At 39.7% G+C, this 13,020-nt stretch overlaps 1 protein-coding gene across 6 annotated transcripts in view; it reads left to right on the forward strand.

The window, feature by feature from the left end:
* The first annotated feature begins 2,366 nt into the window (after positions 1 to 2,366).
* The window catches only part of HYDIN (HYDIN axonemal central pair apparatus protein), a 335,806-nt gene continuing 325,152 nt past the window's right edge, over positions 2,367 to 13,020 (forward strand). For all 6 annotated transcript variants that reach the window (XR_002806835.2, XM_023637294.2, XM_023637295.2 and 3 more), the window contains exon 1: positions 2,367 to 2,477. The gene's annotated coding sequence lies outside the window, so the exon portion shown is untranslated. The remainder of the gene's footprint in view (positions 2,478 to 13,020) is intronic.

The raw sequence follows: 13,020 nt of genomic DNA on the forward strand, positions 1-13,020 counted from the left end.
TCAAAGTGACTCTCTGGCCGAAGACGATTGGACCGGAGAGATACGTTGCACTTGAGCCACCTAAACCAATCAGATTTTCTCTCTCAGATGACGAGTTGCTCCCAGCCAAGCAATTCTTCCCTTGTTCTGCTGTCTGCCCACTAGTCCGCTCATCTCTTGCCCTTTAGAACTTCTAGATGGGATTCAGACACAAACCTGCTGTGTCCCCTAATACATTAAATTCATGGGTGGTCCCCTCAAAGTCCCTTTCTTTTGACTAGAGGTTAGGAGGTGGGGCTCACAGCTCAGCCCTCTTTGAGAAAATCCTCCCTAACCACCTACTCCTGACCCTCGGTGCACTCAGGACGTGAACGGCTTAAGCGTTCTCTAGCCTGTTTGCTTTGTAAACTCTTGGTCTAGTTCCTCTATTTGAAATTTGCTGCCTATTGTGCCTCACCTCAGTTGTCTACTTTGACATCTTCAATAAGATATCGCTTGTTTATTCAACTAGCATTAAGCTCCCACTAGACCAGTGCTGTCCAATAGAAATATAATGCAAGTCACATATGTAATTCAACATTTTCTAGCAGTCAGATTAAAAAAGAAACAAGTGAAATTAATCTTAATAATAATAATCTTACTTAACCCAATATATCCAAAATGTTATCACTTCAATCTGAAATCAATATTAAAAATTACTAATGAGATATTTCACATTCTTGTTTTGCACTAAGTCTTTAAAGTCTGGAGTTTATATTTGTCCCACATTCCAGTTTGGGCCAGCCACACACCAAATGCTCAATGGTCACAAGTGTCTAGTGGCTACGAGTGTCTAGCGTCTAATGGACAGCATGGAGGCAGACTGTAAGCTGGTTCTGTGGCAGGACTGGCATTCTTCTTGGTCCTTGCTGGATACCACAGTGTTTGGCATATAGTAGGCATTCGATATTTGTGCAATTGAACTGAACTATAATAGACTGAATGAAGAAATTATCTAGGGAATTGTTCCACAGCTTCCCACAGCACTTAGAGTCTAAATCATTCAATTCTGCACACATTTAGTTCGCCCACATAGTTTGTAATTCATTTATTCCGCAAGTATTTAGGCTCCATGAAGGCAGAGGCGTCTTTGTCTTGTCCCTAAGATCTACCACAGTTCCCAGTATGGAGATTTGGAGATTCACGCAGTCAACAAATATTTAGTGTCCATGCTGGACTGGTTAGTTTAGGTGCTGAGGATCTGTGTTGAACAACACAAACACAGTCTCTGTCCTCCTGGAGCTCACACACAATAAAAAGTAACAAGGACTATGAAGGAAAGAACTGAGGTGACATGGTAGGGTGTGGCTGGGAATGAAGAAACAAAGGAGTAGGGAGAAGTAGCTGACCCTTCAAAGAGCTAGGGGAGGGCAATCTGATTGCGTCTTACCACAGGCCTACAAGCTCTCTCCTTTTCAGCCACGTTGGCCTTTCATTTTCTCTAACACCCAAATTCATTTCTTTTAACTTTCTGTTTCCTTTGCTTGTGTTTCTGTCTCCCTTGCTCTTCTCTAGCTGGTGTCTTCTCAGGTCTCAGCTCCAATGCCGTCTCCTCAACATCAGCCTCCCTGACTGTGCTATCTACAGGGCTCATCCCTTTAGGCGCTGTCCATCAATCACACATTTTGTGTATCATCACAATCTGAAATGATCTTGTTTGTGCACCTGTTGTCTCCCACACCGTAAGGAAAGCTCTAAGTAATTAGGGACTCTGTCCTGACATTGGCTATCTTACAGAGGCTAGAAAAGTGCCTCTATGACAAAGGTATGACCAACAATAGTGATCAATAGATATTTACTGAATGAATGAATGAATGTCAAGAGTTAAAGTCTTTGGGAGATGTCTCAAGGCAGGATTTGAGTGAGGCCACAATCTAAATGAAGTCTGAGAAGGACCGCCCTTTTTCAATCTTGGGTCTCTGAGAAGGAAGATGGGGTTAATGCATATGAAAGCTATTCTCTTGGACAGTCTTGGGTGTCTGGCAACCTGGGTTCTGGTTCTAGCTCCTTTGAGAATCTACATATATCTATTGGGTAAATGGACCTAAACTTTTGCATATAACTTAAGGGGGTTCATGGACCTCCTGAAGAGATAAAAGGACCCCAAGTTAAAAATTCCTGTACACATGAGGACCCTCACAGCAACACGGGGAGACTAGCGTTAAATGAGCTCATGCATGAAGCACCTTTAAAGAACTAGGACAGATGCCTGGTCAAGGCTGCCCTTGGTGAAAGAGGGTGTCCGAAGAATTCCTGAAAACCAAATTTTTTTCCACCAAGCGTCCCTGCCTAGCGGTTGCTATGGACGCTTGCCTTGTCCAATCATCGAGCAGCTTGCTAGGCTGTGCGGGGCTCGGTGGTTGCTGTGGCAACGGATGGCAACAGCTCCTGGCCCGAGGCTGCACCGGAGCGGAGCGTTGGCTTGGAGGCGGGTGGGGAGCCCCTTGGCAGCGGCGTCTGTGAGTGGGACGCGGGGTTTTGGTGGGGATCGGGGAGCAGAATTGACAGGGGTTCGGGGGTGCACCGAGGTCGGAGGTCCTCGCAGTGACCGAGGGGTCACAGTGCAGGGGGCATGGGGACGGGCCTGGGGTCTCCTCCATGCTTTCCCGCCGTTTGTCCCAGAGGCTCCCTAGGCCTTCCAGACCCCACCCCTCCCTTGCCTTCTCTGGCCCCTTCTCTCACCCCAATTAAAATAGTGGCAGTTCCGATTTCTGTTCTTGGGATTCCCCAGCCAGACAGGTAGCAAAGGGGCAGGCATTGACCCGAAGGACAGAAGACCTCGGTGTTCACCTTGCTTCTGATTTCTAATTTAGCCGTGAGCCCTTGGACGAATCATTTTCCCTATTTTCTCACCAGGAAAGTGGGGTGCCACGCCCCCTCTCCTCCTTCTCCTCCCTCCCCTTTTCCTTCTCAGGATAACTGTGGGGATCAAATGCATGACCACTGCACCCTCAGATGTGCTTTACCTGTCTGATCTCATCTTATAGCCGCAACAGTCCTGTGGAGTGACTGTAATGATTAACCCGCCTTCACGGTTGAGCAATCTGGGCTCAGAAAGTGTCCCATGATCCGGGGTTAGTGAGTGGCGGTTGGTATGACTCTTAACCACCACCCAGGGGGACTACCCCGTGTCCTGTCCTCTGTGTGTTTACCTTGGGTTTCTTGCTCCCTGCCTCTATTGGGTGCTGTTCTTTTCATTTCAGAATACTTCAACCAGTATGTATTTTATCAAGATGGCTCTTTCCCACTCTCATTTTCTGTACTCCTTAAAGTAATTGAGGACCCGTTTCATGTCTAGTACTAACCCGGATATTTTGCAGGCCAGAAAAGAAAATATTGTAAGATAGCATCTGTGCCCTCGAGTCACATTTTACTGTATTCGGTTCAGAAGTCAGTGCTAAGGTCAAAGATATCCCCAGAAAATCCCCTAAATTGCCCAGGAGCAACCCAATTCAGATATTGAACCACTGAAAAGATTTAATTCTGGAAATATTTAAACACATTTCACAAAATTCTAATTTATAGACTTTTCCTATTTGTCACCATAAATTAGTAGAAGGATAAATTGATCAATTCCATTATATCTCTGTTCTTCTAAATTTTGCTGGGGCCCTCATTTCGTACTTCAGTTTCTTCCTTGAGAATGTTGAGGAGGCTCTCACCATCTGAGTGGCTACCCGGACGTCACTCTTTGCTTGGTGGGCTGGTCAATCCTTGGAATCATTCATGTGTACCTCTGTGGTCTCCCCAGTCTACACCGGACTGACTCTTCCAGCGTCAATGAATTCGACACTAGCATCCTCAGGATTGCCATCTCCCCTCACTGTACAGCCCACTGACTGAAGACGGTCACCCAACTATTTTAGAGGTTATTCTTCTGTCTTTTGAGTTAGCTGACTATGAATATAGTTGAAATTTCATTATCCCCATTGATGTAACTCTTTTGGGGTCTTATTGTAGAGATTGTACTTGCTCTGCATAGGCGTCAACACTTGATATTCTCAGTCGTTTAAAACTTTGTCTTTCTGATGGGAAAATATTGACTATCACTTTGTTATAGTTTACATTTGCCAGATTACTAGCGAGATTGAACAGTTTATGATTCTTGACTGTTGATACTTGATCTTCTGTGGATTGCCTGTCTTTATCTTTGCCCAATTTAAGTTTGACTGTCCTTTTTGTATTGACTTGTAAGGCTACAGTACATACTTTGTATGCTATGTTGAAATATAATTTAAATTAATATTTTCTCCCAGTAGGTTCTTAGCTATTTTTTTAAGTCAGGTTCATGATGTATAGTTTACCTTCTGTGAATTTCACCCCTTTTAGATGTAGAGTTCCATGAGTTTTGAAAAATATATAGTCATGAACCATATAAATGTATCGAATGATTCTGTGAGCTCCGAGTGCTTCCTTGTACCCAGTTGTAGTCAATCCACTTTCCCCTCCCCCGGCACCTGGCAACCAATGATCTCATTACTGTTTCTGTGTTTTCCAGAATATCATATAAATGGAATCATAAAATACATAGCACTTTTTTCCGTGTTGTTTTATTTAACATGTTGCTTTTGAGATTTATCCGTGTTGTTGCATGAAGCAGTAGATCTTTCCTTGTTATTGTTGAGTACTATTCAGTTTAATAGATGTACCACCAGTTGATGGACATTTGGGTTGTTTCCAGTTTTTAGTGATTATGAATAAATAAAGTGGCTATAAACATTCACATACAGGTCTTTGTATCGACATGTATTATTATTTCTTTGGATAAATACCTGAGAGTGGGATTTCTAGGTTCTATGGTAAGTGTATGTTTAATTTTATAAGAAACTGCCAACCTGTTTTCCAAAGTGACTATACTGTTTTGCATTTCCACCAGCATAGTATGAGATTTTTCACTTGCTCCAAAACCTGCTAACAGGTGACAATTTTGTTAATTTTAGTTATTCTTGTAAATATGTAGTAATATCTCCTTCTGTCTTTAATTTGCATTTCCCTGATGACTAATGATGCTGAACAACATGTGCTTATTTGTTATTCTCTCTCTTCTTTGGTGAAGTTTCTGTTCATATATTTTACCCATGTCTTACTCAACTGTCTGCTTATTGAGTTGTCTTTTGAAGTCAAAAGTTTTTGTTTTGATAAATTCCCATTTATCAGTTTTTTCTTTTGTGGATGGTGTTTTGGTGTGCTATCTAAAACTCTTTGCTTAATCCAAGGTTAACACAGATTTTCTTCCATGTTTTCTTCTTGAAGTTTTATAGTCTTAGGTTTTACGTTTTATTTCATGTTTTGTATATGAGCAAACTTAGAATTATTTTGGAGAAGGCACAACAGTACCTCTGGCTTGTGTGTGAGAATGATTCACGCAATCACAAAGTAGAGGGCAAATTATTATCTGTTATGAATTAGTGGTATAGTTTCACAAACTTCAAAATAGTTTTGAGAATGTTTCTCCACGTTAGCAGCAAAAACATTTAGAACATGAAAACACATCAAGTTTGAAAGAAACCCACATAACCTGTGAGTATTGAAAGCACGTATTAACTGGTACACTTTGGGATCTGCGTAAGGCAGAGATTCTTGACTTCCGTGTTCATCTTTTGAGGGACAGTGTTCATAGCTTTCATCTGATTCTCAGTGGGACTTGGACCTCAAAGATTAAAGATCACTGGCTTAGGATGAGCACATCTTAGAATGCAGGGGACAGTAATAGGCCTCGTCACGGCTGCTGTCATAAGAAGTGAAGCATCAGCCATTTCCTGAGGGCACTCTCTTCCTCTCAAACAATTTCACCCGAGATCTGTTTCTTCGTTAACGCTGCAGGTGCGCTCAGTGTTTGGCTGCTCCTCCTATAAAATGGTCTTGCAAGACGGATGGGTGCTTGTAGGATCGTGCTAGAAGGATTCAGGTTGTGCAGAGGAGGAGAAGCGATGAACTGATACATTGCAAAATGCCTCTACTGCAATTTAATCTGAAAAACTGTGCAGTCTTTTCATTACTTCGAAGAGTTAAGGTGCTTTAATTCTCTGATCTTTTTTTTTCAAGGGTGATATTTGTCCCTTGTGGTGATAGGGAAGAAGAGTGGGCTTTTAAAAAATGTTCTGTGCTTGGGGACTGGCCCGGTGGCATAAAGGTTGAGTTTGCACACGCTGCTTCTCTGACCTGGGTTCACAGGTTCCCATCCTGGGCGTGGACCTAGCACCACTCATCAAGCCACACTGTGGTGGCATCCCACATAAAATGAAGGAAGATTGCCACAGATGTTAGCTCAGGGCCAATCTTCCTCACACACACACACAAATGGGAAAAAAAAATTTATTAGAAAAATGTTCTGTGCTTGATTGAAAGGCTTGTCATGAAAGTATGTGATATTGTTACAGTGGTGATCTTCATCTTAAAATGAATAGCAAAAAGTCAACTTGGTTGACTTTAAGGAAAAATTAGTGTGAAATGCCGGCCAGCCCCGTGGCGCAGCAGTTAGGTTCACCTGTTCCGCTTTGGCGGCCCGGAGTTCACTGGTTTGGATCCTTGGACCTACGCACCACTTATCAAGCCATGCTGTGGCAGGTGTCCCACATATAAAGTAGAGGGAGATGGGCACGGATGTTAGCTCAGGGCCAGTTTTCCTCAGCAAAAAGGGGAGTATTGGCAGCAGGTGTTAGCTCAGGGCTAATCTCCCTCAAAAAAAAAAAAAATTAGTGTGAAATGATGAAGAAAGAAATCTCTTGTAATTTCACTGGCAGTTCATAAGTCTCCTGTATTTTATTTTTAAATGCCATCTCCTTGCTTTAATAGACTATCTAAAATGTCCTGAATGTAAGGTTGCTCTAATAACATTATGATCTGACTGCACCCGTGTCTGTTTTTATTTCTTTAAACTACTATTTTAAGCCCAAGTTAAACAATTTTGCCTAATTCTATGTTCTGTACAACTATGTTGTTGATGCTTGTTTTTATTATAAACAATCCACCCAAGTTTGCAGCAGTGGCTTTGAAAAATCCCTAATTAAAATAAATTTCAAGGTTAAGCTATTTTTATTCATGCCTGAAAACAATTACCAATACTTGTGGCTTTTAAAATAATAACAGTGTGGTAAGCATATTTCAAAACCAGGAAGGCAGAAATTTGTGTTTATGAAAGCCAAAAAATTAGTCTTGCAATGCTTTGGAATGTCCCTGGTAACTAATTATAGATGATATGTATTATATGGAACCTCATAGATTTTAGTGAGAAGTGGATAAAAAGGGGCTTTATGTATTTCATTTCTGATAGAATCTCTGTCACTCTCGGAGAGAATTAAAGTTTAATAAAAAGGAGTAACAGAGGGATGTAATCTAAAAATATTAATTAATAGCTTTAGCTCTACCAGAATGAGATTCTGTAATAAATGGTAGGCTGTCAGTTGCTAAATCATGAAATATTGCAGAGAGGGAACAGGCAAAATACTCTTTTACAATATGGCTCGTGATGTTAAAACTGGTAGGGGTAGGGAAGCTTTGTACTTGTTAATCATTTGTGTTTTTACATCACTGTGTGTAATTACAATTAAACACATGGTTCCTAAAAAGATAGTGTGTTCTTAGCAATTAAAATCATGGCAAGCAGCTTTTTCTCCTCCCCAACATACAATTAAACTGAATAGAATCACACATGCTGTGGGTTCTTCAGAGGAAAGGTTCTATGCAGATTCGAGGAGATTAGTATTCTGTTCCCCAGCCCTGTCATCTTGACCCCGCAAACGGCGAACTTTGCAGCTGGCAGAGGGCTTCCAAACATGGGTGTTATGAAGTGGTTACCCTCTCGCCTTTCTCTCCCAATCCTATTCTTGCCACACGGGGATTAATAGAATACATTTTTTAATGAGATTTTTGGAACAGTCTAACAATAATTGGATGTGTTGTATTAATATGGCTTTCTAAATTCTGGGGGCTCAGCTAGCTCATGAAATTCCTCAAGGGCACAGAAAATTCATCTTTTATTTTCTTAAGCCAACCAATGTTGACGTGTTTGCTTGTGAAAAAAAAAATTCTTTCATTTCATTGCAAGGTTTTTTATCTAAAGAATATAGAATTTACTTTGGGTTCTGGGGAAACCAAGTTCTCGCCTGATTTATGATTCTTATTACAGCAAATTAACTTTAGGAGATTTTTCAACCAGGATTCAGCAGTGCATGAAACATTTCACCGGTTGAAATACGGCTTTGTGGCTACTGGTCCGTCCCTTGAACCAGACCCCAGCAGTGTTAATGGGTCTCCCCCAGAGCAGTGGAGTTGGAGCCCGTGGTAATCTGTTCACAGATGAAATCTTGTAAATAAATGTCTTGTTTGCATGAGAATAAATAGGCCCAAGTATACTTTCAATGATTTTAGGTACAGGCTTTTGTGCCCACCAGTAAGCAGTTATTTGCTGGTGTAATTAACCATCTGCACCTTATTGTGAGGGTGCAGCTGGCTAATTATGCCCAGCGCCATAGGGCAGGTTAAACTTCTCATCTGCATAAGAACTGGAATTGCAACAAAGGACACTGACCTTTACAAATGAGTCCCTAAATTTAACCAGTTCAATGTGAGGTCCCCACTCATGGAATTTTGTTTTGTTTTGTTTTGTTCGGAAGTGAAATTTATATACGAGTAATGGTCTTTCTATTTGTAAAGTAATTAATACGGAACCATAGGACAGACTTGTATTATTATGAGTCAGGGACAAATGAGATCCCTGCTGAGTTCAAATTATTTTGTTTCCTCGTTTTGGAGAAGTGCTACATCAATATGGATGTACATGTGGTCGTGAACTCATATGAATGACAACTTGGTGCATCACTGAGAGTTCAAATGGGCTAAATTTGGGTATTAACCATTTCAAAATCATTTTTAGCAATAGTTGCACATCCTTCTTATGACTTAGTGGTTGGATGGTTTGAGAGAACAGCAGAATGCTGGAGAGCAGAATCTTAAATTTCCATGTAGGTCATATTCACAGTCAATGCCCATTGACTAAGTGTGGCGGAGGTCTGCTATAGGGTGAGTCTTCCCACGTTTGCTTGTCTAAGATCGTCTTTGATTTGCCCTTACCCTTGAAAGATATTTTTGCTGGTTATAGAATTAAAAGATGGCAGTTTTTTCTTTCAGAATTAAAAGATGGCAGTTTTTTTTCTTCCGGCATATTTGAATTTGTCATTCTACCAACTTCTGGCTTCCATTATATTGAGAAATTAGCTCTCTATCTAACTTGGCTCCTTTGAAGATAATCTGTCTTTTTTATTGGCTTTTTAAATGATTTTTCTCTTTATTTTTGGTTTTCTTCACCCTCTCTAGGCTAAGTCTAGGTATGGATTTTTTTCCCCATCTATCTAGATTGGGATTTATTTGGCTTATTGAATGTACATATTGGTCTGTTTCAAGATTTTGGTAAAATTCTCAGCTATTATTATTTTTTTTAAAAGATTGGCACCTGAGCTAATTTCTGTCACCAATCTTCATTTTTTTCTTCTTCTTCCTCTCCCCAAAGCCCCCCAGGACATAGCTGTATATTCTAGTTGTAGGTCCTTCAGGTTGTGCATCAGCTATTATGTTTTAGATGTGGCCTCGGACTCATCTCTTTTCTCTCACTCAAGGGTCCAGTGATGTCAGATCTCTGTCTTCCATGTCTCTATTTCACTTGTGTATTTCAAAAACTAAAATAAAATAATTTTTTTGTCACTCCACGTACTGACCTGCATAATTCTTCTGATTTATTTTCTAGTTTAGTCATATTCTTTACAGCTATTTAAAATATACATTTTGCTTATCTATGAAATTTCTAAATTTACTGTATCTTTCATTGCTAGGTGTTCTATTTGGATATCTTTCAAATCTGCTGTATAACTTCTCCCATAACATTTTGTTTTAAAAAAATGTTTAAACCTAAAGAAAACTTGAAATAATAGTACCTAAATACCCTTTACTTAGAGTCATCAGTTGTGAGCATTCTACCACATTTGCTTTTGCTTTGCCTTTTTTCTCTCTCTCTCTATTTTTTCTTGAACCATTTGAAAGTAAGTTTATGACTGCCGAAGGGCGATCTCATGACACTACTCCTTTATATACATTAGCAGGTATTTTCTAAGAATAAGAACATTCTTTTACATAATCACAATACTGTTATCACAGTCCATAAATTAAAATTGGTACAGTATTATCTGATATACACTCCATATTCATATTTCCCCAATTTTTCGATAATGTCCCTTTTAGTGGTTTTTTTTTTCTTTATTAAATCCGGGATCCAGTCAAGGATCACATGCTGCCTTGAGTTGTTCTGCTTTTTAGTCTCCCTTAGTGTAGAACAGTTCCCTTGAAATTTCGTTTTTCTGGACATTGACATTTTTGAAGAGTACAGTTGTTTTACAGAATTACTCTATCATTTTATTTGTCGATTGAAGATATAGTCAAGCTTGTCTGTTAGTACTTCAAACATAAGAGACACGCTTGAATGTATCTTGAATAAACATAGTCATTTTATAGCCTGTAGCTAACAAGTCTCCTAGATGAAGTGTTTGATGGACTTCCTATTATCTTTAGTTTCTGCTAATTTTGCTCATGGTATCTTGTGTCTTGTGTGTTTGCTTATTTCTGTTCTTCATTGTCCTTGAAATAGTGTTTGTGGGTCTGGTATGACGGTGCCGTCCTCCATGGGAGATTTATATTTGCTTCTTCCAGGCAACTCAGGATCTTTTAGTCTGGGACTGCCCTAAATCCAGCTCATGGCTTGACGTTCTCTGGACAATTTAAATGGTATGGGCAAGGACTGCAAATTTGGGTCAGAAATGACCCCAACTTTTTGAATATTTTTTTCCTTCTTTTTCCTATTAATTCTTTTTCTCTGCTTAGCACCATAACAAGTTTTACTGTGGCTTTCTGGGGATGATGATGGAGTGACCAGTTTTAATTTTGGGTTCCAGCCTATGGTGAAAAAGATCTCTCATTATACTTCCCATTTTGAGCAGACTCTAACCACAGACTTCTATCTTATTGCCCAATAAGGCCAACAAAACCAAAGCGCCAATGTTTCTGGATTAGCAAATGCCCTAAGGGCAGAAGTGGCTAAGGCATTCTAGGGCTTTCCTTACTGCTCTGGTGTCCGATTTCCTTTAGATTTTGGTCTGGTAATTGCTACTATCTTGACAGCTCTTTAAAACTTTTAAGGAGTTTAAAAATTTTTTCACCTCGAGCTTTTAGTTGTGTTCACATGAATGGTTGGTTCAACTAACTGTTACCAGCCTTTACTGGAAACTGAAGTCCTCTTTAATTTTAGGAGAAATTTTATTTTTGTCCTTATTAGAGATGAAGGCTAGATACAGATATTTTTCATACTTTTAATAGGAATCGATCTGGCCAAGCCCTGTGAAAACAATGCGCTAAGAATTTCCTAGTCATTATTTACCAATGTGATAACTGAAAAAAGAAAAATGGCCCTATTATATACCAGACAGCCCAAGTACAGTGTTACAATATGTAGCCAATCTCTGTCATTGGTTTTCATTACTGAATTTTGTTATGACAGCCATCCAATATGAATTAAAAGAATTACATTTGACATTTTAATAAAAGGTAGACATGCAGCATTTAACAAGAAGCTACTAGTGAGAATCTATGAGACAGTGATCAGTGTTGAAAGCACTCAATTGAGCAGGGTCAAGCTAGCTTGCTGTCCACTTGTTTCTGGGGATTGCCACATCCCTGATGGCTGGCAGAGATTGATGAAAGCATGGGTCTCTTTCTTCACTGAGGTCAGTGGGCACCATGGAGGGGTCAATGAGTAATTGCAAATTTGCTCTTCTTTGTATAACTGGCTTTATTAAAGGGATTCCAAACGTTTTGTGTGAAGGGAAATCTAATTCCCAGGTGTTATTTTTGTCAGATGGATTTGGTTAATAAATAAGATCACTTTTAAATAATGTTTGCAAATATCTCTAAGTTGTTAGTACTTTGAGAAAATGCATGTAAAATGTATCACTTTTCTGTAACCCCCTCTATAGAGGATTTACATCTTTAAAATCTGAAAGTGAAATATTTCTAGTTATCTCTTCTGGACTCACACATAGTGGGTGACCTGGAATTTTTGGATCCATGTGAACTTCTGGAGAGACCTTGTTATGTGCTAGTCGTCTTCAAATGTGGGCTTGGTAAGAGCAGAATAATTTGTATGTGGAATTACCTGTCCTGGGTTACCTAATCCAAATAGCCAATGATTTTTGACGATTTCCAGATTTCGAGGCATCCTTGATGGTACATTTGATGGTACAAATAAATTAGTCTACACATTTTATATAAGTACAAAATGTGTAAACTTATTCTCTCCTGTTCTAATAGAAATGAGGCATTTTCCACTTGCTTTGGAAATAGCAACTCACACAACTGCATAGTAGTTATTTGCAAATCTTCCTAATAAACTCTAGAGCAAATTTCAGGTAAACATAGGATTCTTAATAAATGATGATTATTATTAGAGAGTCCTAGATTTCAAGTGACAGAAATTTACTTCAAACTTCAATACAGCTTAATGACAATAAGGAATTTCTTAGTCCGTTTAGTTAGGACCCTAGGATGGTTCATGGGGTCAGAAGATGGGTCACAGTTCCCAGGGCCTCAAAGTTTAGAACTGCTTTCAATACTGCTCTGATTTGCTCATATTCGTCTTTCTTCTCTGCTGTCACCCATGCATCCTGCTCACATTTCTGCTCTTATCTCCTTGGCTTTGTTCTGCAAAAAGTCTTCTCTATGTAGTGAGGAAGATGGCTGCCAATAGCTTTAAATTCATTTTCAGCCCATCAAGTCCAAAGGAAGAACCTCTCTTTCCCCATGTCCAGCTATCATTTAAGGAAAGGATTCATTGCATTGTTAGGGAAAATGCTCTCGCCAAAGACCAATCAGAACGTAGGAGGATAGGACACCATGATTGGCTGGGTCTGCTTACCCCTTCTGGAAGGGCAGTGAGTTCTTACAAGAAGAAGGAGAATGGGA

This window comes from Equus caballus, chromosome 3, assembly GCF_041296265.1.
Source record: "Equus caballus isolate H_3958 breed thoroughbred chromosome 3, TB-T2T, whole genome shotgun sequence".
Taxonomy (NCBI): Eukaryota; Metazoa; Chordata; class Mammalia; order Perissodactyla; family Equidae; genus Equus; species Equus caballus.